At 35.3% G+C, this 27200-nt stretch overlaps 1 long non-coding RNA gene across 1 annotated transcript; it reads left to right on the top strand.

Annotated features, from left to right (window-relative positions):
* The first annotated feature begins 5746 nt into the window (after positions 1 to 5746).
* Positions 5747 to 8352, top strand: LOC116549334. The gene is made up of 2 exons (XR_004267812.1): positions 5747 to 6048; positions 8276 to 8352. It is a non-coding gene; the product is annotated as an uncharacterized LOC116549334 (long non-coding RNA).
* Positions 8353 to 27200: the final 18848 nt, after the last annotated feature.

Raw genomic sequence — 27200 nt, 5'->3', positions numbered from 1 at the left:
TGTTACTCAGGCTTATATCTGATTTTATTTATTTCCATGTTATTAGATATCAACACAGATAAAGTTACTTGAAATTAACATTGTAGGTAGTTTTTTCTCTATGCACTCAATAGTATAATTCTGTTTGGTTTGATATTGTCAGGATCTGGTCCAAAACAATCTTTATATTATATATTTTAACATAAAAAATAAACACTTTAACCTTGTTTAAATGATTTTTTCCCCTCTATTTTGGGGTAGTTTCAGAATATCCAGGTATGATACAGATCTTTTGCCTCTAAGAAGCTATTTTGAATTATTCACCTGGAAGGAGTAACCCAAACTAGAAAATTTATAACAGCTGAGGCCTACCAGCTGTTATGAAGGGGTGAGTGTGGAGTGGAAAGAACAATAAGTACTGTAATTCTCAACTTTTTGTGTGCATAGACATTTCCAGGGGCTAGAAATAAATGCAAGGACTTAGCTCCAGAGATTTAGATTTAGATTAAGCTTAGAATAATGCCCAAGAATTTGCATTTTACACATGTGATACTGCAAGTTGTCTTTAGACCTTAATTTGATAAATAACTTTATTAGAATTTTAGATGCCAGGCAAAAAAATCTAAGCACAATTTTGAGCTTTAGTAGTCAAGAGAGGATTGTTTTTTGAAAAAGAAAATTATCAGTTCTCTAAACAGTGGCAAATAAATAGTTGGGATAAATAGATGCAAAAATTATGAAAATGACAGGTAGCTTGATGGTTGAAGAAGACTGATTAAATAGAGAATGGAAGTATGTATAGTAAACAACAAGGAACTTAACACTAATTTCACATGAAACACAAAGAGGAATTTGTAGATATTACTACTGAAATAGATACAATGTATTAAATGTCCATGTCCACTTCACTCGCTTCTTCCAGATATGAGGTCAGACCAGTCACTACTATACCAAATTGGGCCTTTGTCCTGAGCAGCTTGTTCTGACTGCTTTATACTTTATGTTCCTGATTTCCTGGCTTGCCACTCCAAGACTCATTTCTCTACTGACTGCTCTGGCTACATTGCCATACATTGCCTTGGTCAGATCCTGCTTCCTTTATCCACCACTCCTGAACCAAGTAATATGTTGAAGAGCCAGGCCTTCTGGAAGTGGAGTCAAGTTGGTCCTGTTCCTATGTGTTTACAACGACCTCTTATCTTTATTCACTGTTTCACTTCTTGTATTGCTCCTCCTGGTATTGACTGAAGGAAAACTTTGCCTTCATGAATATGTATTATTTGGTGCCTGTTTCAGGGTCAGCCTCCTATAGCCAGGCGAGTCTCTACTGAAATTTATGGTCCTTAAATTTTTATGTTCACTATAATTATCTGCAGAATATGTTAAAAATAAGAGTGTTCAGACTAGCAGTTATGGAGAGCCATAGAGATTAGTGTTACCCAAGTGTCATCCTTAGACAGCATCACTTGGGAGCCTGGTAGAAATATAAATTCTTGGATTTCACCCAGGACTTACTGAATCAGGATCTCTGGGGGTGAAGCCAGGCAATCTATGTTTTATCAAGATAACCCCCAGCCTAACTTACTGATTCTGAGTGATACCAGTGCCGGCCTCTGGTACTTAATATGCAGTCTGATCTCAGACCTACTGAAATAGAACCTGTATTTTAAGAACATATGCGGGCTTTCAAAAGTACTGGTTGTATAAGCGTGTTTTTAATAAGTTGCTTCCATGTATTTAGGCATCAGAAAGTTGGAGAACATGTGCACTAACACATGTTCTACAATCAAATATGGGGCAGTACTGTTCAGTCTCAGATTGATGTTTCTTGAAACATTTTCTATTTACATTATATTTATCCTAGTGCCCCATGGTTTATAGCACCAATTCTGGGTAATATCCATGTTTCAGAGATGATCTGAGGCTTGAATACTTAATACCTTTAAAACCTGTTGAGATCTTCTGGTAAATCCTAGGGTCAAGGAAGCATCAATATATTTGAGGCTTTGCTGTCACCGGTACTGTAACAGGTTTTTTACCATGACATTCATATAACTCTCTGAAAAGGATAAATCCACTCTCAAATCAGGTTCTAAGACAAAAAAAATAAACCAAAAGAACAGAAATGAAACAACACTAAGCCAATGCCCTCCTGTCTCCCCCTAAAGTAGGTTAAGAACCAACAAAGTGTTCATGTATATTCTTCCATTATTCATTCAAACTAAATATTCAGACTGAATATTCATTCAAACTATCTTGCTGCTAACCAAGAAGCTCTGCTGTTTGCCATTTCTTATCAGCTATTACCATAAATTCCCAAGCATGAACTATAATTTCTAAATAATTGATGCCATGTTGTCTTTAGAAATATTAATACAAATATTTACCACTCAGTGGATGTAAAAAACAAACCTTCTTTGATCTCTTTTGAAGATATCTAAACCTTTTATTACATTTTCTTAAAAAGAAATGAGATCAAATATACTCCATTTCCACTGGGTGCTGTTTGGATGAGAAGACATATTCATTTCATTAGAGATGATATTAAAGTTATAACCCCTATCACACAATCTACCTTGTAATGTAATTATTTGTGCATGTATCTGTTTTCCTACTAAATTGTTAGCCTCTAGAGAACAAAGACTGGGACTTATTTATATTTGAAATCCCCACAGTGCCTAGTGGCGCCTTGCAAAGCCTTGATAAATATTTACAGAATAAAAAAATCAATGATCTCCTTACTCCTTCCTAATACTGGAAATTGGTTCATTCTGTGTTCTCTATAGCGTATTGCTAACCAAACTTCTGTCTAACCAGTAAGATAACTCAGAGCTCAAACCTTAAGAAGCTACTTGATTGCTATCACAGGGACCAATGAATCCTTGCAGATTTATCCATTTTCTCTGCTCTGTCAGAAGAGACTGTGGATTAGGTGAAACTGGTAAATAGCTTCACAAAGAAAATAACTAATGTTGATCTTACCACCAGTACAAACATAACCTTCTCAACTCTTAAAAGTAATGACCTAAAAACCTCATCATAATTTCCTATCCATCAAGCCTTCTATAAATATCCTTGCTCACAATATAGGGAATAAGACAGAAATACTGAAAAGAATTATTCCAACTAATCTATGAGAAAGGGTAAACTAAAAGAAAACAATCTTAGTTAAATAATAGGAGATTGAAGTTTTGTAGGTGAAAAATGATTGAATATTAACAATTTCCTACAGTTCAACCTAATAGCTTTTTGAAGTTCCCAAGCACATTGTATTTAAAATTTCCATAGTGCCCAGCAATGTCTTTCAAGTAAAAGGAGTTCTTTCAAGTAAAAGATTCAATTTCTGTAAGCTCCAGCTGTTCAGGAGATTCATGAGTTTTGTAAAACAAGGTTTTAAGGACACTGATAGTTAAAAGCTCTGTGGATTCTTTTTTAAAAATTGAATTCTGCTTTTATTTGTTTTCTAATAAAAAGGCTCAAGATAAGACCAAAGGGAAATTAGAATATTTTACTATATCTTCTAAGTTGTAGTTGTTAAACAATATGTATTAAATCACTTTTGGCATTTGTTAAAATGTAAATTTGCATGATGACTTAATCAGAATCTTGGGGTAAAGCTCTTGAAATCATAATTTTTACTAAGTATTAAAGATGAATTTTATCCTACCAAATCTGGTGAAAAACAATGAATTTTGGAGCAACCTTCCTGTAGATGAGATAACTGAAGACATTAAGTGATACATTCTGATATATCACTTAGAAACTAGAATTGGTTGTCTCATTCAGGCCTTTTTATTAATAGTTCCATTTTTTCTTCTACCACATGAACTAAACAGAAAAAGCTCTTAGACTTACTAATTTTTTAGATACCCTTTGCTTTGTTTTCCTTTTATTGAATTTGTTACACTCTAAATGAAAACGAGAAACAACTCATGGAAAGGCAGACTAATGAAGTTATTTTTCCTGTAAAAGCATGATTTTTTCACAGTATTATTCAAGTTGTTTACTGTTAGATTTACAGAATGTTAAAAATTAATTTACATAATCCATTTTGTAGTTTTAGTGTTTGCATCCAACAATTGTCAAATTTATTTTTTCCATATAGGTAAGAGAAAAACTTATAGGTAAGTTTAGAAAATTAAAACTACAACATTTAACCTAGAGAGTTTTAATAGTGAATTCCCATTTTTTGGTGAATGGTGAATGAATATTATCATGTTATTTGAACTTCAGAAAAATGAATGGAGATATATCAAAAACAGTTTACAAAGCTGCTGGTATTCTATGTAACCCAGAATAAAAGGAAGGAAAACATGGAACCAATTATACTTACAAGTATACATGCAAACTTTCTAATTGACATATTAGTAATTCTGTTTCAGCAAACTTGAAGGGAATAATGTATCAACTTTGAATGGGATTAATATTAGGAGTATAATCAAAGTTAAATATTGGAAATTTTTCTACATGCTTCTTTATTTTAAAATTTAATGGATGATGCTTTGGGGCACAATAGAGTAAGCACACCCCACCTATCTCTCCCACTGATTGCAACTATAAAACTTGGACAGAATGCATGGAAAATGATTGAGTACTCAGTAGGAAATATTAGCAAGCAGAGTAGGGTAGAAGACTAGAATTCAATATACCAACAAATAGACTACAGGTTTATTGTTTTTCTTCCATTAGTGTTCTCTGTCCTGAACGTACATCCTGAAACCTGATGTGGGCACATGTGTGGACAGAGAGGTGTCTAGGAAAAGTCCTCTAGTTCCAGCTTGAAAAAAGGAAATTAAACTTCTTCATCTCAGAAAGAGAATATAAAATTCTTGAGTTATCATTTCTCTATTTTCCTGCACACTAATCCCCAAGCAAGTTTGTAGGATGGAGAAAAAAAGCTTCAGTGGGAACCTGCAGGAGACTAAATTTGGGGGAGAGAAAACTTCTTCTGATCAGTGGAGGCGTGACCTCTAAGATGGTGGGATAAACACCCCCTTCCCCTGACATCCCCCAGACACATAGTTATTAGATTCTCCAAGGCCAAAATGAAGGAAGAAATGTTAAAGACAGGTAGAGAGAAGAGGCAGGTAACCTACAGAGGGAACTCCCTTCATGTTAACCATAGACGTTTCAGCAGAAACCCTGTAAGTTAAAGGAGATTGAGAACCTATGTTCAGCATTCTCAAAAAAAGAAATTTCATTCAAGAATTTTGTATCCAGCCAAACTAAGCTTCACAGGGGAAGAAGAAATAAGATCTTTTTTAGACAACCTAGTGCCAAAGGAATTTTCTACCACTATACCTGCCTTGCAATATGTCCTTAAGGGAGTGCTAAATATGGAACAGAAAGACTCTTACTGGTCACTACAAAAACACACTTAAGTGCATAGACCAGTGACACTATAAAGTAACCACACAAATAAGTCAGCATAGTAACCAAGTACCAATATGAGGACAGGATCAAATCTGGACATATTAATATCAAGCTTGAATATAAATGGGCTAAATGCCTTAATTAAAAGGCACATAGTGGAAGGCTGAATAAAGAAGCAAGACCTGATGGTATCCTGTCTTCAAGCAATCCATCTCACATGCAATGACACCCATAGGCTCAGAGTAAAAGGATGGAGAAAAATCTACCAGGCAAACAGAAAACAGAGAAATGCAAGTGTTGCTATTCTAACTTCAGACAAAACAGACTTTAAACCAACAAAGATTAAAAAAAAAAACAAATAAAAAAAAAACCCACAAACACACAAACAAAGAAGGGTATTACATAATGGTAAAGAGTTTGATTCAACAAGAAGACCTTACTATCCAAAATTTATATTCATGAACACAGGAGCACCTAAATTCATAAAGCAAGCTCTTAGATCCTGACAAATAAATTTAGATAACCACACAATGATAGTGGGAGACTTCAACACCTGACTGACAGTATTAAGTAGATTATCAAAGTAGAAAACTAACGTAGATATTTGGGACCAGAACTTGAAACCCAACCAGGTGAGCCTAATAGACATCTATAGAACTCTTTAATGAAAACCAGCAGAATATAGATTATTCTCATGTGCACATGGAACATAACTCTAAAATTGACACATGATCAGCCATAAAACAATCCTCAGCAAATTCAAAATTACTAAAATCATGCCAAACACATTCTCAGACCACAGGTCAATAAAAATAGAAATTTATACTAAGAAAACTACTCCAAACCTTAGAATTACATGTAAATTGAATAATCTACTTCTGAATGACTTTTAAGTAAACAATGAAATTAAGAGAGAAATCAAGAAATTCTTTGATATTAATGAGAAAAAAAATACAATGTACCAAAATCTGTGGGACATGGCTAAAGCAATGTTAATACGGAACATTATAGCACTATATGCCTACATCAAAAAAATTAGAAAGATCTCTAATTAATAACCTATCATCACACCTAGAGGAATGAGAGAAACAAGAGTAAACTAATCCCAAACCCAGCAGAAGAAAAGAAAGAACCAGAATCAGAGCTAAACTGAAGGAAATTGAGACATAAAAAAACATACAGAAGTTCAATGAATGCACGAGTTGGCTTTTGATAGAATAAATAAGATTAATAGACCACTAGCTAGACAAATAAAAGAAGAAAGAAGATCCAAATAAACACACTTGGAAATGACAAAGAGGCCATTAGTACTGACCCCACAAGAAGAAAAACACCCTCAAAAAGTACTATGAACACCTCTAGGCACCTAGGGATACACATTTGAAAAACCTAGAAGAAATGATAAATTTCTGGAAACATACAACCTCCCAAGATTAAACCAGGAAGAAATTGAATCCCTGAACAGACCAATAATGAGTTCAAAAATTAAATCAGCAGTTAAAAAGTCTCCTGACTGGCTACTTACAGGGAGACCTGGCAAGATGGCTGCTTAGGAACAGCTCTAGCCTGCAGCTCCCAGTCAGATCAATGCAGAAGATAGGTAATTTCTGCATTTCCAACTGATGAACCTGGTTTATCTCATTGGGACTGGTTAGACGGTGGGTGTAGCCCAGGGAGGGTGAGCTGAAGCAGGGTGGGGCATCGCCTCACCAGGAAAGTGCAAGGGGTTGGGGACCTTTCTCCCCCAGTCAACGGAAGCCACCAGGGACTGTGCTGTGAAGAATAGTGCACCCTGGCTCAGATACTACGCTTTTCTCACAGTCTTCACAACCCACAGACTAGGAGATTCCCCAGAGTGCCTACACCACCATGGCCCTGGGTTTCAAGCACGACACTGGGCTGCTGTTTGGGCAGACAGGGAACTAGCTGCAGGAGTTTTTTTTCTCATACCCCAGTGGCACCTGGAATGCCAGTGAGACAGAACCGTTCATTCTCAGAAAAGGGGCTGAAGCCAGGGAACCGAGTGGTCTAGCTCATGGGGTCCTACCCCCATGGAGCCCAGCAAGCTAAGATCCACTGGATTGAAATGATCGCTGCCAGCACAGCAGTCTGAAATTGACCTGGGATGCTCAAGCTTGGTTGGGGGAGGGGCACCCACCATTACTGAGGCTTGAGTAGGAGGTTTTCCCCTCATGGTATAAACAAAGCCACAGGGAATTTCCTACTGGGTGGAACACTCCGCAGCTCAGCAAAGCCACTGTAGCCAGACTGCCTCTCTAGGTTCCTCCTCTCTGGGCAGGGCATCTCTGGAAAAAAAAAATAGCACCAGTCAGCTTATAGATCAATCACCCATCTACCTGGAACGGAGCACCTGGGGGGAGGGGGCAACTATGGACTCAGCCTCGGCAGACTTAAACATCCTGCCTGCCGGCTCAGTGCAGCAGGTCTCCCAGCACAGCACTTGAGCTCTGCTAAGGGTCAGACTGACTCTGACATTCTATTGGTTCCTGATCCCTGTGTCTCCTGACTAGCAAACATCTCCCAGCAGGGGCCAGTAGACATCTCATGCAATCCTAGTCTCTGATAAAACAGACTGTAAATCAACAAACATAAAATTAGACAAAGAAGGGCATTACATAATGGTAAAAGGATCCATGCAACAAGAAAATGTAACTATCCTAAATATATATGCATCAATACAGGAGCACCCAGATTCATAAAGCAAGTTCCTAGAGACCTAACAAGAGACTTACATGCCCACACAATAATAGTGGGAGATTATAACACCCCACTGTCAATATTAGATGAATGAGACAGAAAATTAACAAGGATATTCAGGACTTGAACTCAGGTCTAGACCAAGTGGACCTAACAGACATCTATGGAACTTTCCAGCCCAAGTCAACAAATATATTCTTCCTAGCACCACATTGCACTGCTTCTAAAATCAACCACAAAATGGAAGTAAAACACTCCTCAGGAAATGCAAAAGAATGAAAATCATAACAAACAGTCTCTCAGACCACAGTCTGATCAAATTAAAAATCAGGATTAAGAAATTCAATCAAAACCGCACAACTACATGCAAACTGAACAATCTACTCCTGAATGACTGCTGGGTAAATAACGAAATGAAGACACAATGTACCAGAATCTCTGGGACACAGATAAAGCAGTGTTTACAGGGACATTTATATCACTAAATTCCCACAAGAGAAAGCAGGAAAGGTCTAAAACCGACACCCTAACATCACAATTAAAAGAACTAGAGAAGTAAGAGCAAACAAATTCAAAAGCTGGCAGATGACAAGAAATAACTAGGATCAGAGCAGAACTGAAGGAGATAGAGATACAAAATAACCTTCAAAAAAATCAGTGAATCCAGGAGCTGGTTGATCTTTGAAAAGATCAACAAAATAGATTGTCTGCTAGTCTGATTAATAAAGAAGAAAAGAGAGAAGAATTAATGGATGCAATAAAAAATAATAAAGGGGATATCACCACTGATCCCACAGAAATACAAACTACCATCAGAGAATACTATTAACACCTCTACACAAATAAACTAAAAAATATAGAAGAAATGGATACATTCCTGGACAGATATTCCTTCCCAATTCTAAACCAGGAAGAAGTTGAATACCTGAATAGACCAATAACAATTTCTGAAATTGAGGTAGTAATTAACAGCATACCAATAAAAAAAGGTCCAGGAACAGATGGATTCACAGCCGAATTCTACAGAGGTACAAAGAGGAGCAGTTAGCGTTCCTTCTGAAACTATTCCAAACAATAAAAAAAGAGGGAATCCTCCCTAACTCATTTTATGAGGACAGCATCATCCTGATTCAAAAACCTGGCAGAGACAAGACTAAAAAAGGAAATTTTAGGCCAGTATCCTTGATGAACATTGATTCAAAAATCCCCAAATGCTGGCAAACCAAATCCAGCAGCACATTAAAAAGGTTATCCACATGATCAAGTCAGCTTTATCCCTGGGATGCAAGGCTGGCTCAACATACACAACTCAATAAATGTAATTCATCACGTAAACAGAACCAAAGACAAAATCCACATGATTAACTTAATAGATGCAGAAAAGGCCTTCAATAAAATTCAACAGCCCTTCATGCTAAAAACTCACAATCAACTTTGTATTGATGGAACGTATCTAAAAACAATGAGAGCTATTTATGAAAAACCAACAGCCAATACACTGAATGGGCAAAAACTGAAAGCATTCCCTTTGAAAAACAGCACAAGATAAGGATGCCCTCTCTCACCCCTCCTATTCAACATAGTGTTGGAAGTTCTGTCCAGGGCAATCAGGCAAGAGAAGAATTTATAAAGAGTATCCAAATAGGAAGAAAGGAAGTAAAATTGTTGCTGTTTGCAGATGACATGATTGTATATTTAGAAAATCCTATCATCTCAGGCCAAAATCTTCTTAAGCTGATAAGAAACTTCAGAAAAGTCTCAGGATACAAAATCAATGTGCAAAAATCACAAGCATTTCTATATACCAATAATAGGCAAAAAGAGAGCCAAATCATTAGTGAACTCCCATTCACAATTGCTACAAAGAGAATAAAATACCTGGGAATACAACTTACAAGGGATGTGAAGGACCTCTTCAAGAAGAACTACAAACCACTGCTCAAGGAAATATGAGAGGACCCAAACAAATGGAAAAACATTCCATGCTCATGGATAGGAAGAATCAATATTGTGAAAATGGCTATACTGCCTAAAGTAATTTATAGATTCAGTGCTATCTCCATCAAGCTGTCATTGACTTTCTTCACAGAATTAGAGAAAACTACTATTTTTTTGAGGGAGGAAATTCCTTAATGTATTATCCCCTTAAACATTTATCATGATGGTTTTCAATGGCATAGTGTCCTTAGTCTTCCTTAGTTTTCCTAAGGAGTACTGTGACACACTCTCTCTCTCTTGTTGTTTTTTTTAAATTTATTGCACTTTAGGTTCTGGGGTACATGTGCAGAACATGCAGGATTGTTGCATAGGTACCTATATGGCAAAGTGGTTTGCTGCCTCCTTCCCTGTCACCTATATCTGGCAATTCTCCCCATGTTATCCCTCCCCAACTCCTAACCTCCCACTGTTCCATCCCTTGTACCTCCCAACAGACCCCGGTGTGTGATGCTCCGCTCCCTGTGTCCATGTGTTCTCATTGTTCAACACCCACCTGTGAGTGAGAACATGTGGTATTTGATTTTCTGTTCTTGTGTCAGTTTACTGAGAATGAAGGTTTCCAGATTCATCCATGTCCCCACAAAGGACATGAACTCATTGTTTTTTAAGGCTGCGTAGTATTCCATGCTGTATATGTGCCACATTTTCCTTGTCCAGTTGATCATTGATGGGCATTTGGGTTGAATCCAGGTCTTTGCTATTGTAAACAGTGCCACGGTGAACATATGTGTGCATGTGTCTTTATAATAGAATGATTTATAATCCTTTGGATATATACCCAGTAATGGGATTGCTGGGTCAAATGGAATTTCTATTTCTAGTCCTTGAGGAATCGCCACACTGTCTTCCACAATGGTTAAACTAATTTACCTTCCCACTAACAGTGTAAAAGTGTTCCTATTTCTCCACATCCTCTCCAGCATCTGTTGTCTCCAGATGTTTTAATGATCGCCATTCTAACTGGCGTAAGATGGTATCTCAATGTGGCTTTGATTTGAATTTCTCTAATGACCAGTGATGATACACATTTTTTCATATGTTTGTTGGCCTCATATATGTCTTCTTTTGAAAAGTGTCTGTTAATATCCTTTGCCCATTTTTGAATGGATTTTTTTTTTTTGTAAATCTGCTTTAGTTCTTTGTAGATTCTGGATATTAGCCCTTTGTCAGATGGGTAGGTTGCAAAAAATTTTTCCCATTCTGTTGGTTGCTGGTTCATGCTAATTATTGTTTCTCTTGCTGTACAGAAGCTCTGGAGTTTAATTAGATCCCATTTGTCTATTTTGGCTTTTGTTGCCAATGCTTTTGGTGTTTTAGTCATGAAGTCCTTACCTATGCCTATGTCCTAAATGGTTTTGCCTAGGTTTTCTTCTAGGGTTTTTATGATGTTAGGTCTTATGTTTAAGTCTTTAATCCATCTGGAGTTAATTTTAGTGTAAGGTGTCAGAAAGGGGTCCAGTTTCTGTTTTCTGCACATGGCTAGTGGTTTTCTCAACACCGTTTATTAAACAGGGAATCCTTTCCCCATTGCTTGTTTTTGTCAGGTTTGTCAAAGACCAGGTGGTTGTAGATGTGTGATGTTGCCTCCGAGGCCTCTGTTCGGTTCCATTGGTCTATATCTCTGTTTTGGGACCAGTACCATTATGTTTTGATTACTAGCCTTACTGTAATATAGTTTGAAGTTAGGTAGTGTGAAGCCTCCAGCTTTATTTCGTTTTGCTTAGGATTGTCTTGGCTATGCAGACTCTCCTTTGGTTCCATATGAAGTTTAAGGTGATTTTTTTTCCTGTTCTGTGAAGAGGGTCATAAGTAGCTTGATGGGGATAGTGTTGAATCTATAAATTACTTTGGGCAGTATGGCCATTTTCACAATATTGATTCTTCCTAACTATGAGCATGAAATGTTTTTCCATTTGTTTGGGTCCTCTCATATTTCCTTGAGCAGTGGTTTGTAGTTTTCCTTGAAGAGGTTTTTTACATCCTTTGTTAGTTATATTCCTAGGTATTTTATTCTCTTTGTAGCAATTGTGAATGGCAGTTCGCTCTTGATTTGGCTCTCTTTAAGTCTGTTTTTGGTGTATAGGAATGCTTGCGATTTCTGCGCATTGATTTTGTATCCTGAGATTTTGCTGAAGTTGCTTATCAGTTTGAGGAGATTTTGGGCTGAGATGATGGGGTCTTCTAAATATACGATCATGTCATCTGCAAATAGAGACAATTTGACTTCCTCCTTTCCTAACTGAATACACTTTATTTCTTTTTCTTGCCTGATTGATCTGGCTACAACTTCCAATACTATATTGAATAGGAGTGGTGAGAAAGGGCTAGTGCCAGATTTCAAAGGAAATGCTTCCAGTTTTTGCCCATTCAGTGTGATTTTAGCTGTGGGTTTGTTGTAAATAGCTTTTATTATTTTTAGATTTGTTTCGTCAGTTCCTAGTGTATTGAGAGTTTTTAGCATAAAGAGCTGTTGAATTTTGTTGAAAGCCTTCTCTGCATCTATTGAGATGATTATGTGGTTTTTATCTTTGGTTCTGTTTATGTGGCGGATTATGTTTATAGATAGACTTGCATATGTTGAACCAACCTTGCATCCCCAGGATGAAGCCTACCTGATAGTGATGGAAATGCTTTTTGATGTGCTGTTGCAATTGGTTTGCCAGTACTTATTGATGACTTTTGCATCAATGTTCATCATGGATATTGGCCTTACGTTTTCTTTTTTTGTTGAGTCTCTGCCGGGTTTTGGTATCAGGATGATGTTGGTCTCATAAAATGATTTGGGAGGATTTCCCTCTTTTTGTATCGTTTGGAATAGTTTCAGAAGGAGTGCTACCTGCTCCTCTTTGTATGTCTGGTAGAATTCAGCTGTGAACCCCTCTGGACCTGGGATTTTTTTTTGGTTGGTAGGCTACGAATTGCTGCCTCAACTTCAGCCCTTGTTATTGCCCTATTCAGGATTTCGATTTCTTCCTGGTTTAGGCTTGGAAGGGTGCAAGTGTCCAGGAATTTATCCATTTCTTCCATGTTTACTGGTTTATGTGCATAGAGTTGTTTGTAATAATCTCTGATGGTAGTTTGTATTTCTGTGGAATCTGTGTGATATCTACTTTCTCATTTTTATTGCATCTATTTGATTCTTCTCTCTTTTCTTTTTTTTTTATTTATCTGGCCTGTGGTCTATTTTGTTAATCTTTTCAAAAAACCAGCTCCTGGGTTTATTGCTTTTTTGAAGGGCTTTTTGTGTTTCTGTCTCCTTCAGTTCTGTTCTGATCTTTGTTATTTCTTGTCTTCTGCTAGCTTTTGAGTTTTTTTTGATCTTGCTTCTTTAACTCTTTCAATTTTGATGATAGTGTGTCAATTTTAGATCTTTCCTTGCTTCTCATGTGGGCATTTATTGCTATAAATTTTCCTCTAGACACTGCTTTAAATGTGTTCCAGAGATTCTGGTATGTTGTGTCTTCATTCTCATTGATGTCAAAGAACATTTTTATTTCTGTCTTCATTTCATTGTTTATCCAGTCGACATTCAAGAGCCAGTTGTTCAGTTTCCATGAAATTGTGCAGTTCTGAGTTAATTTCTTAATCCTGAGTTCTAATTTGATTGCACTGTGGTCTGAGAGATTGTTGGTTATAATTTCCATTCTTTTGCATTTGCTAAGGCGTGATCTACTTCTAATTATGTGGTCAGTTTTAGTGTAGGTGGGATGTGGTCCTGAGAATAATGTATATTCTGTGGATTTGGGGTGGAGTGTTCTGTAAATTTCATTAGGTTTGTTTGGTCCAGATCTGAGTTCAAGTCCTGGATGTTCTTGTTAATTTTCTGTCTCATTGATCTGTCTAATATTGACAGTGGGGTGTTAAATTCTCCCACTATTATTGTGTGGGAGTCTAAGTACCTTTGTAGGTCACTAAGAACGTGCTCTATGTATCTGGGTCCTCCTGTATTGGGTGTGTATATATTTAGGATCATTAGCTCTTCTTGTTGCATTGATCCTTTTACCATTATGTAATGCCTTTCTTTGTCTCTTTTGATCTTTGTTGGTTTAAAGTCTATTTTTTCAGAGACTAGGATTGCAACTCCTGCTTTTTTTTTGCTCTCATTTGCTTGGTAAATCTTCCTCCATCCCTTTATTTTCAGCTTATGTGTGTCCTTGCACATGAGATGGGTTTCCTGGATACAGCACACTGATGAGTTTTGAATTTTTATCCAATTTGCTAGTGTGTGTCTTTTGATTGGGGCATTTAGTCCATTTACATTTAAGGCTAATATTGTTATGTGTGAATTTGATCCTGCCATTTTGATCTAGCTGGTTGTTTTGCCCATTAGTTGACACAGTTTCTTCATTGTGTTGATGCTCTTTACTTTTTGTTACATTTTGGAGTGTCTTGTACTGGTTGTTCCTTTCTATGTTTACTGCTTCTTTCAGGAGCTCTTGTTAGGCAGGCCTGGTGGTGATGAAATCTGAGTAATTGCTTGTCATAAAGGATTTTATTTCTCCTTCACTTAGGAAGCTTAGTTTGGCTGGATATGAAATTCTAGGTTGAAAGTTTTTTTCCTTTAAGGATGTTGAATATTGACCCCCACTCTCTTCTGGCTTGTAGGGTTTCTGCCAAGAGATCCACTGTAAGTCTAATGGGCTTCCCTGTGTGGGTAACCCGACCTTCCTCTCTGGCTGCCCTTAGCATTTTTTGCCTTCATTTCAACCCTGGTGATTGTGACAATTATGTGCCTTGGCGTTGCTCTTCTTGAGGAATATCTTTGTGGTGTTCTCTGTATTTCCTGGACTTGAATGTTGGTCTGCCCTGCTAGTTGGGGACGTTCTTCTGAATAGTCTCCTGAAGAGTGTTTCTTTCCATCACATTCAGGTACACTTATCAAACGTAGATTAGGTCTTTTCACATAATCTTGTATTTCTTAGAGCTTTGTTCATTTCTTTTTACTGTTTTTTCTCTAATCTTGCCTTCTCATTTTATTTCATTGAATTTATCTTCAATCTCTTATATCCTTTCTTCTGCTTGGTTGATTCAGCTATTGAAACTTGTGTATGCTTTGCAAAGTTCTTGTGTTGTGTTTTTCAGCTCCATCCATTCATTTATATTCTTCTCTAAGATCTTTATTCTTGTTAGCATTTCGTCAAACCTTTTTTCGAGGTTTTTAGTTTCTTTGCATTAATTTATAACATGTTCTTCTAGGTCATAGAGGCTTGTTATTACCTACTTTCTGATGCCTGTTTCTGTCAATTTATCAGACGCATTCTCTATCCAACCTTGTTTCCTTGCTGGTGAGGAGTTGTGATTCCTTGGAGGAGATGTGGCATTCTGGTTTTGGGTGTTTTCATCCTTTTGCCCTGTTTTTTTCTTATCTTTGTGGATTTATCTACCTGTGGTCTTTGTAGTTGGTAATTTTTGGATGGGGTCTCTGAGTGGATTTCCTTTTTGTTGATGATAAAGTTATTTCTTTTTTGTTTTTTAGTTTTCCTTCTAACAGTCAGACCCCTCCACTGTAGGACTGCTGGAGGTCCACTCTAGACTCTGTTTGCCTGGGGATCACCTGTGGCTGTTGCAGAACAGTAACTATTTCTTTTTGCAGATGACATGAATCGATACCTAGAAAACCCCATAGTTTCTGCCCAAAATCTCCTAGATCTAGGTCTGATTAAGAAAAAAAAAACTTCAGCAAAGTTTTTGGCTTGAAAATTAATATACAAAAATTAGTAGCATTTCTATACACAACAATGAACATTCTGAGAGCCAATCAAGAATGCAACCTCATTTACAACAGCCACAAAAAGAAATATCATCCAATAATCTAAACTTTATGCATGGGACTGTATGTTTATCACCATCATCTTTCTAGCTCTCACCTTCTATGGTCTTTATCTCAACTTACTTTTGACTTCATTGAGAATGCCAGTCTATATTATCATCTCATTGTCTTCATTTTTTCTGTTGAGCTTACACTTTCTGGTCAATGATAATAATTTTCTTGGATATAGTTTTGGTTTCTTTCACTTCTTTTACTTTCCTCTTCTGGCAAAACTGAAATCCTGTTTTAATCTAATTCTCCATCCATTTCCCAATGGTACTTATACAGCTGAATGTGGCTGGATAAAAATATAAAATTTTCTCAGGATAATTCATGGCTGTGATCCTCAAAGGAGAACTTACTGCTGTCAGGTAATCATACTATATATCCCCAGTCAAATTGCTCTCTCACTCTTGCCTCAAAATATTTCATATATTCCCCTCTCTCCTCAAATCACAACATCTCTTCTTACTGTTTTTATTCAGCTTCCTAATTTACTAGGACTATTGAAGCAATCAAATGAGAATTTTTCCAGGATTCTATGACTACATTTGCCATTTATCAGCATCTATACTTTTTCTACCAGCCTGTTACCATTGGTGAGCTTTCTATGCCCCTATTTAAGAATAATTTCTATATTTGTGTACTGAGGAAGAAAATATACATTTTCATGAAGACAATGAGAATCCCAGTAGAATCAACGTAATTAAGTAATAAATATATTTATAACGAATAGTTATTAATGTTATTGCCTATATCATGATAGAAAAGAGGTCTGCCTAGAGAAAGGAGTCATCATCAGTTTGGAACAATAATTAAAGACAAATACATGTAGTAATGTAGTTTTTGAAGATTTTAAGTAACAGATGTTTATGACTTGGGGAATTAGAATAATAAAATATACATTATATGTCTTACTTAATTTTACCTTTACAGATCCCTTTTGGTCTGTGTAGGAGGTAATAAATGATCTGTGTGAAAACCTACTTAACAATTTCTTCATGGGCCAGTGAAACTAACTTCTCTAGGGAGTTTTCTCTGATTTATCTAGTATGCAGTCATCTCTATTTTGTCTAAATTTTAAGGTTTACTATCTGTATCATAAATTTTTTTTACTTACTCATAAATACTCTTTATTATTTAATTATTTTATATCTCACCTCCAAATGCCTGTTTCTGTTCTCATTTTCACTGATCTAATATTAGGGGATTTTTTAGCTTCTCTGTGACCTGCTATTCTCCATTCAGATTTTTGATCATTACATGAAGAAAATTTGCTAGAGAGTCTATATTTTAGATAGTTAGTAACAATGAAAAAGAAAAGATAAAGAATTAATAAATTCCAGAATGGTGAGAAGTAAGGATTGAAAGGTTTGATAATAATTTGTAAATGCAAATACGATTTACCTTAAAAGATGATTTAGAAAATAATATTCGAAAGTATCTATTAGAGTTAATGTATTTAAGGCAGAATGGCAATTGTTTACCTTAAATATTAGCTTGGAACATTCCATGTCAGAGGAGTCAAATGTATGTTAGTTATTTCAAGAGCAAGTCAGTGAATTAGCTGCATTGGAAAGAAAATTAATTTAAAAATCAGTATTAGAAGAGATCACTCAACAGACCATTAAACACCTTCTTTTTCTCCCTAACTTTGTACTCCTCACTAATTGCCTTGTAATTCAGGGACTTTAGGATGGTTATCTCTTAGAATGAAACACTATTTGTAGCATGAAAAACTGTTAGATGTCTCAAAATAATGTCCTGTCAATGTTTTTTCTTCCATTTATTTTTTTAAAGGAAAGCTTTTTTCTTTGGTGGTTACATTTTAATTATTTGTTTTTGAACAAATTATATTCTTGTGGGTAATATTTGTGTTTTTAATAAGCAAAGATGCAGACTTGCTGTTCACATTCAAATTGGAGGAAAACTATACTCAAGTGATGACAATTCTCAGTTTAAAGCTTACACCAAATTTTCGGTAAACTAGTTCATTATTTATCTTGAAAGTCTCTAAGCCTGCAACCACATGTGTTAATGTGGAAACAATTTGGATCAGGAGGTGAGGATTTGTTTTAAATTTACTTGAAGAAGAGAGAATCCTGAATTATATTTGGAGCCTTCAATTTAAGGTTTGTAAGTATTTCCTGTTGAGTACTAATGTAACCAATATTGTTCACTAATATTCAAATTAAATTGCTCTCAATTTGATACTCAAATTGATGGTTCAGAGAACTTAGCCTGAAAATCATGGGATTTTTGACTTTATTATTCATGTTGGCACAATTGCTTTCGTGTGTAATGCAAGCACTCTAAAGAAAGAGAGCATTCTATACTTTTAGCCTCAAGTGTCAGTGCTGTGCCCTAACATCTTACCCCCTCCTGATTTCAGTGCCCTTAAAAGTGCTATGATTCTCCCTCATCACTTAAGTTATTATAGTGTAATGGCTTGTTTCCATGTTTTTCTCCTTACTAGTGTTAACGAAAACCAGAGCTGGACAGTAGTTAAAGCAGTAAATATAAATTTTATTCAAAGCTATTGCAATGGGGGAAAAGAGACCTCAGTGTAGAACTTGGCTGAAGTTCTAATGCAGCATGGGCAAGTAGGGATTTATAGCCAAGGATCAGGGTGGGTGACCAGTAGATAGAAAATTACTCAGAATAAACATCAGAGGTAAGGGAGGATTCTAGTTAAACCAACTTGACAAAATTCTTACTGAAAGCAGGTCAGGGTGATTAGATACCAAGGGTGGGTATAAGAAATCTGATCACATATTGAGAGTGACAAGACGGTATCAAGGATGGGAAATGGTCTGTAAATGATGTTAGCAAAATTCTTACTACAACTGGGCCATGCAGGCCCAACAAGGCAGACATAAAAATTGAAGACCAGAGGTCTTAGAGGAGCCTGACTAACGTTTAGTCAAGGAGAAAGTCTGTCACTAGACAGAAGTTTACTTAAAGTCACAGAGTATATCTATTTTCTGTATTCCCAGTTCTTAACACAGCAGCTGGCAGATAGAAGATGTTCACTAAATGTTTTTGAAGTTATACATTTGGGGGAGGGTGTCAGGATTTACTAAATTGCAGATATGACCTGATATGGTTTGGCTCTGTGTTCTCACCAAAATCTCATTTTGTAGGACCCATAATTCCCACATGTTGTGGGAGGGACCCAGTGGGAAATGATTGAATCAGGGGGTGGGTCTTTCCTGTGCTGTTCTCATGATAGTGAATAAATCTTACAAGATTTGATGGTTTTAAAAATGGGGAGTTTCCCCGCACAACCTCTCTTCTCTTGTCTGCCATCATGTGAGATGCGCCTTTCCTCTTCTGCCATGATTGTGAGTCCTCCCTAGCCATGTGAAACTGTAAGTCCAATAAACCTCTTTCTTTTGTAAATTGCCCAGCCTCAGATATGTCTTTATCAGAAGCATGAAAATGGGCTAATACATGCCCCAAATACTAAGATATGTCAAAGAAAAACTGCTAGCCTTGGATTCTTACCGAATGCTAAGTGTGTCCCAAATTCTAAGTTTTTTTCAAAAAAAGAGCACTGGCTTTGGAGTCAGACAGAATTGGGTTTGAATCCTAAATCTAACACCAGTTGTAACCATGTACAATTTCTGAGGATTAGTTTTCTTATCTTTAAAATGAGAATAGTAATTCTTAGCTAAAAATTTTGATGTGATAATTAAATGTATATAATACCTTCTAGTGACTGCATTCTAGTCACTTTACCACATTATTTGTTTTAGCACATTTTCTATTATATCAGGCTTCTTCCCAGAGAATGATGATACAGCTTTGATGTATGTTGTAAGTAATAATAGAGAATTCTAATGCAATAAAAAGTTTTCAATATGGGACATTAAAGGAGTCTCTTAATATATATGTTTTCTCAATTTTAAAATTAGAAGGCCCAACTAGATGATCTCTAAGGTTTCCAATGGTAATGATCCTGAATTATATTCCTTAGGAATCATTGTCTAGAAGTAGGTTCATTTCTAACAACATTGTAAGTGTAGTAAATTGACCAGTAAATTACTTCTCACTAAAATATTAGAAACTTAGTATGCCATTCTCCTAGGAGAATTTTTCATTTAAAAGAAGAGAGCTAGAATATTGAAAAGATTATAGAGTGCATTGTTCATACATACCGAGCTATCAGTAGAGGAAATGATTTTGAGCAGGAAGGACATTTTTCTTTTATAATTTATCTTTATGTTTTACTGTATGTGTTTAAGGTGTGCAACATGATGCTTTGATGTATTTGTATACAGTGAAATAGTTATAGCCTAGCAAATTAACATATCCATCATCTCACGAGGAAGGATAGCTTTCTAGTGTCCATGTCATGCAACTTTACTTATGTAACTTATAACTAAGTTTAAACTGGTGGACATACCACCCAAGAAGTTTTAGCCTTTCTTAAGATACAATTTAGTGATTTGGTTTAGATTATCTTTAGAAAATTTAAGAACATTGTTTATTACATATTTTTTAGTTTATTTAGAAAGCTGAGGAGAAATGAAAACTTTTATTTTTTGTTTCCTCCTTTTTTCCTTCACCTCTTTTCTCTCTCTCTCTCTTTCTCTCTCTCTCTTTCTCTCTCTCACACACACACACACACACGCATGTTCTTTTGCTTCTCTTACTTTTTCAATTTTTTTTATCTTACATAGATAGTAAATTCCTTTGAGCACTACCACACATAAAATAAAACTGTGTTCCAGACGGCGACCAATATAGAAAATACTCTACTACACTCAAAATTATTATTCAAAAAAAAAAAACAAAACAGTAACTACCCTTCTATTGTAATATATACAGGCATTAACATCTTTGCCTGTAACTGACATAATGAGCTCAGCTAAGTGGCAGACTTGAAGGGACAAGTGCTTGTAAAATCAACTTCTGGATTAACTGGCTGATGTATATTTAAGTACAGTGCATATAAATTGAAGACATCAATTTCAATTTTTAAAATGTGATATATTAAATTTGTATTTTATAAATTAGGATATTGATTTATCTAAAATATATAATTTTGGAGGAGGATATTACATTTAGTTAGCACTGCGACAGCTTAATGGGACGAGTTTAGGAAATAGTATAATATAGTGGAAAGAAGATTAGGTATAAAGTCTGGAATCACTAGTTTTAACTGTGGCTCTGTTCCTAATTTACTGCGTGACATTATACAGACACATTCCTCTCTTATGTTAAAGTACATGATCTTTGAATTCTTTTCTTCACTGATGTTGTGAGTGCATGGGAGTGCATCCACAAGAAGACCAAAGCCCTGAATGTTTGTAGAGCGGTTTGGAGAGCTTACGATATACCTAGAGGCAGGGAGGCTATTTGTAAATTATGAGAAATATAAGTGTCTTCCTATTGATAAAATAAATCTGAGTTTTAGAATCACAGTTTAGGAAATAAGGACTAGATATGCCATCTCTTTTAAAAGACTGTATATTGTTCATTCTGATCTTAAGGAAATGAAAAGGTAATTAAACCTAAATTAAGCGAAACAAGGAGAATAATAACAAAGTACAAATCAATGAAATAAAAAGCATACAGACAATAGAGAAAATCTATAAAACCAAAAGCTAATTCTTTGAGGAGGTGAATAAAATTGATAAAGTCAAACTAACCAGAAAATAGGGAAGACCTAAGTTACTAATATTAGGAAAGAGAGAGAATATATCACTGTGATTTATAGATCTTATTAGGATAAATGCTTGCACAATTTTATGCCAATAAATTAGACAACTTCAATAAGATGGATATCTGTGAAAGACACAAATACCAAAAATCACACAAGAAGAAATAGAAAACAAGAATAGCTCTATAGCTATTACACAAATGGATATTGTACTTAAAAAACTTTACATTGAAAAAACTTTAGGTTTTGATTTGCATTTCTCTAATGACCATGGAACTTTACCTTGTGATCATAAGTTTGTTGGCCTCATATATGTCTTCCTTTGAAAAGTATCTGTTCATATCCTTTGCCCACTTTTGATGGGTTTGTTTTTTTAATTGTAAATCTGTTTTAGTTCTTTGTAGATTCTGGATATTAGCTCTTTGTCAGATGGGTAGATTGCAAAAATTTTTTCCCATTTTCTTGGTTGCTGGTTCATTCTAGTGATTGTTTCTTTTGCTGTGCAGATTTGCACATGTACCCCAGAACCTAAAGTACAATAAAAAACAAAATCAAAAAACAAAAACTTTAGGTCCAGATGGCTTAGCTGGTGAATGTCACAGAACATTTAAAGAAGAAATAATGCCAATTTTTCGTAAGCACTTCCAAAAACTTTTAAATAGAGATACTTTTTAACAAAATTTTGGCCTATTCTATGAGGCCAAAATTACCATTATATCAAAACCACACAGAGATATTGTAATATCTTTCTTGTAAGAAAAAGAAACTACATATTGATAACTCTATGAACACGTTATTGTTATCAAATAGTAAACAAAATTTTAGTAAATCAAATCCAATAATATGGTAAAAGGATAATACATTATGATCAAGTCAGATTTACCGTAGAAATGCAGGACTGGTTTAACATTTGAAAAACAATCAATCAGTACAGCTCTCCATACTAAAAATTATAAAAAGAAAACCATCTGAACCTCTCAATAGGTGCTGAAAAAGCAGTTGTGAGGTGAAATGTCGTATTTGTGCCTGATGAAAACTTTCAGTAAATTAAGAATAGAAATGAATTTTCTCAGTCTGATGTAGGGTACTGTGATGGTTAATACTGAGTGTTAATCTCTTTGAATTTAAGGATGCAAATTATTGTTTCTGGGTGTGTCTATGATTAAAAGAGGATAACATTTGAGTTCGTGCACTGGGAAAGGTAGATTCACTTTCAATCTGGGTGGGTACCATCTAATCAGCTGCCAGCGCAGCTAGAATAAAGCAGGCAGGAGAAGATGGAAGAGTAGATTTACTGAGTCTTCCAGCTTTCATCTTTCTCCAATGCTGGATGCTTCCTGCCCTCGAGCATCAGACTCCAAGTTCTTCAACTTTTGTCTCTTGGACTTATAATAGTGGTTTTCCAGGGTCTCTTGGGCCTTTGGACTAATGGCTGCACTGTCTGCTTCCCTAATTTTGCAGTTTTGGAACTTTGACTATCCATCATTGGCTTCCTCGCTCCTCAACTTGCAGATGGCCTATTGTGGAACTTTACCTTGTGATCATGTGAGTCAATTTTCCTTAATAAACTTCCTTTCATATATGCATATGTCCTATTAGTTCTGTCCCTGTAGAGAACTCTGACTAACACAGGCACCTATGGAAAACCTATAGGTAATATTATAATAGTGAAAAACAGAATGATTTCCTTCTAAGATCAGGAACAAGATAGGGATGTCCAATATTACCACTTTTAGGTAATATTGTACTGGGGGTTCTAGTGAGTGCAATCAGGCAAGAAAAAGAAAAGGCATCCAGACTGAAAAGAAAGAAGCAAAACTATTTTATTCACAAGTTATATGATCATTTATGTAGAAAATCTGATGGAATTTATAAATAAACTGTAAGAAATAATGACTTTAGCAATGTAATAAGACACAAAGTCAATATACAAAAATCAGTGATATTCCTACAAGCTATCAAAATTATTAAAAAATTTATCTGAACTTCAGTTTAAATTAAAGATTAAAATTAAAAATATAGTTTACAATAGCATCAATTATTAAGCATCTGAATATAAGCCTAACAAAATATATGAATCACCTGTACTTTTAAAACTATAAAATATTTTTGAGAGAAATTAAAGGTTATTTTAATAAATGGATGAAATACATTTTATGTGGGCTAGGAAACTCAATACTTTTGAAAATTCCAGTCTGCCTGTTGTTTTACAAATTCAGTGTAATCCCAATAAAAGTCAAAACTGGTATTATTTATGTTTAGAAGTTGACAAGCTGACTCTAAAACTCATATGGGCATTAAAAAAATCTAAAGTAGCCAAAATGACTCTGATAATTGTAATTGAAATACTACCTGATTTCCATAATTATTATAAAACTACAGGAATCAAAACAGTATGGTTTTGACATAAAGATAGAGAAATCAACTGATGAAAAAATTGTGGAGTCCAGAATTAAACCCACATACACATAGAGAATTGATTTTGACAAAGGTATGAAAACATATATTGAAGAATCGGAAGGCTTTTCAACAGATAGTGCTGGAAAAATTGTTAATGTTAGTGGTGAAAATGATTCTAGATTGAAAACAAAGAAGTAAAACTTTTACTCACAGACAGTATCATCTAGATCATTTGGGGATATGAGTCTCTTATTTCACACCATACATAGAAATTGTCTGAAAATCAGTCATATGCCTGAATGTAAAACATAAAATGCAAAACTATAGTGACAGTAAAAACATTAGTTGCTATGGGTTTTAGGATGTATGGTGGAAGGTTTGAATAAGTGAAGAACAGAGGATGTTTAAAAGATGGCAATAGTATTCTGTATATAGTAGTGGTGAATACATGACACTATGCATTTGTCAAAACCTTTAGAAATATATAGCCCAAAGAATAAAAATCACTAAGGTATGTAAATAAGAAAATAATTTGAGATCAAGGGAATTTCAGGATGGAATGTGTAATGTGACAGAACAATCTGATTGCAATTCAAATGTATAAAACAACCTCATTAACAGAGGTGAAGCTAAGTGACTATAAATCACTATAAAACTGCAGGCAAAGGAAACTGTATATAAGCACTGAACTTTAGTTGATAGAAGTGTTTCTCAGAGATTTATGAGTTATGACTCTGATACTGCTTTATATGTGTACTAGACATATATCTCCCAGACAGAAAAATTGTAAATAATTTATGCAGAATTGAACAATTAAGTAAATCTATGGTGAATAGTGGAGACCAGGTTTCTCATTTTTGGAGTTAGGATTTATGGATAAGCAAGGCAGGAGGCAATGTTGTAAAGATGGAGCTATTGGTATGAACTCATGTTTAATTTACTATAGATATAGACACTTGCATATAGAAATATTTATAGATATGTGCACATAAGTGCATGCATACATGTCTGTGTGCATCCATATATTCTTCTGAGTTTTACATTTAAGTCTTTTATCCATATTGAGTTGGTTTTTGTATGTGATGTAAGGAAGGGGTCCAGTTAAACACCATAGTCTTGGCCCAAAATCTCCTTCAGCTGATAAACAAATTCAATAAAGTTTCAGGATACAAAATCAATGTACCAAAATCACTAGCATTTCTATAGACCAACAAGAGCCAAACCAAGAGCCAAATTAGGAAATCAATCCCATTTACAATTGCCACAAAAGGAATAAAATATCTAGAATACAGCTAACCATAGAGGTGAAAGTTCTCTACAATGAGAATTACAAAACACTGCTCAAAGAAATCAGAGATGACACAAATTGAAAAACATTTCATACTCAGGAATTAAAAAAATTAATATCATTAAAATGGCCATAATTTCCAAAGCAATTTACATATTTAGTGCTGTTCCTATTGAAGTACCAATGACATTTTCCACAGAACTAGAAAAAATTATTTTAAAATTTGTGTGAAACCGTAATGCACCCAAATAGCCAAGGCAGTCCTAAGCAAAAAGAACAAAGCTGAAGGCATGAAGGTGCCTGACTTTATACTACAGGTGTAGAGTAACCAAAACATTATAGTACTGGTATAATAAGAGATATATAGACCAATGGAACAGAATAGAGAGCCCAGAAACAAGGATGCATACCTCCAACAATCTGATCTTCAACAAAGCTGACAAAAATTAGCAATAGGGAAAGTACTTCTTACTCAATAATGGTGCTGGAAAAACTAGAAAGTAAGGAAATGCTAAACAAACTAAAAAACAAAGAAATAAATACCACAACACTGACAAAGATGGGAGTATGTCAAATGGAAACGAGCCTACTAAAAAAGCTTCCAATGGCCAAAGCTGGAACGATTTGATTAACCAGACACAGTTACATTGGATTCTAACGTAAATGTAAATTCATGAGTCTATACTGATATAAATGATTGAATAAATAAATAAATGTGGGAGATGAGAGAAATTTCCCAGCAGAAAAATTGTGAATAATTTATGCAGATACCCTACCTTCAAGGGGCATAACTTAAGATGGGTTGCACGCTGTGACTTTCTTCCAAAGAGCGCAGTATAAAAATGGGCAAAAATATAATTTTATAGTAGAGAAATCTGACAAACATTGGCTCAGCTATTGATCAAAATGAACATCAATAATAAGTATGTTAATAATACAGACCTTTATATGATTTAATGAAAATTGCCCTTTACCTGTGTGATTTTCCTCCCCAAAACTCATAACCCCAATATAATTATGAAAAAAACACATGACAAATTCCAATTATGAAGCATTGTACAAAATACACAACCAGTGCTAAATTGTCAAAATCTTCGGGTCATTAAAAACAAGGACACTCAAAAAGAAGAAGCTGTCACAGCCAAGTGGAGCCTAAAGAGATATGGCAACTAAATAAAATATGGCAACTAGTAAGAGATGTGACAACTAAATATGCAATATTTTAGATAGAATCCTGAAACAGAAAAGTAACATTAGAGAAAAACTAAAGAAATCTGAATAAACTATGGGTTTTAATTAGTGATAATATGTCAGTTAGTTTATACAATATAATAAATGTATCATACTAATGTAAAGGTATTAATAATAGGGGAAACTGGATGCAGGGTATATGGGAACTCTATACTATCTGCAATTTTTCTGTAAATTTAAAATTATTTTAAAAATGCTTGTTTTTAAAATACAATGAGATATTGTAAAACTTACATTTGAATAACTATAATGTAAAGATGGAATATGGTATAAATTGTTGGTAAAAATGTGGAGCATTTATTTTATATTTTTTCTTGAGATGGAGTCTCACTCTGTCACCCAGGCTGCAGTGCAGTGGTAGAATCTTGGTTCACTGCACTATCCACATCCTGGATTCAAGTGATTCTCCTCCCTCAGCCTCCTGAGTAGCTGGGACCACAGGCACACACCACCATGCCTGGCTAATTTTTGTATTTTTAGTAGAGATGAGGTTTCACCAGACTTGTCTTGAACCCATGACCTCAAGTGATCCACCCTCCTCGGCCCCCCAAAGTGCTGGATTACAGTGTGAGCCACTGCGCTTGGCCAAGCATTTCTATACGTATGTATCTATGTGATATGGTTTGGCTCTGGGTCCCCTCTCAAATCTCATCTTGAATTGTAATGCCCACAAGTCAAAAGAGGGACCTGGTGGGAGGTGATTGGCTCATGTGGAC

The sequence above is a fragment of the Sapajus apella genome, unplaced genomic scaffold (assembly GCF_009761245.1).
Source record: "Sapajus apella isolate SASKATOON/1434 unplaced genomic scaffold, GSC_monkey_1.0 scaffold6, whole genome shotgun sequence".
NCBI classification, from domain to species: Eukaryota; Metazoa; Chordata; class Mammalia; order Primates; family Cebidae; genus Sapajus; species Sapajus apella.
The sequence above is the reverse complement of the archived record's forward strand: the minus strand, read 5'-3'. Positions and strand labels throughout refer to the sequence as shown.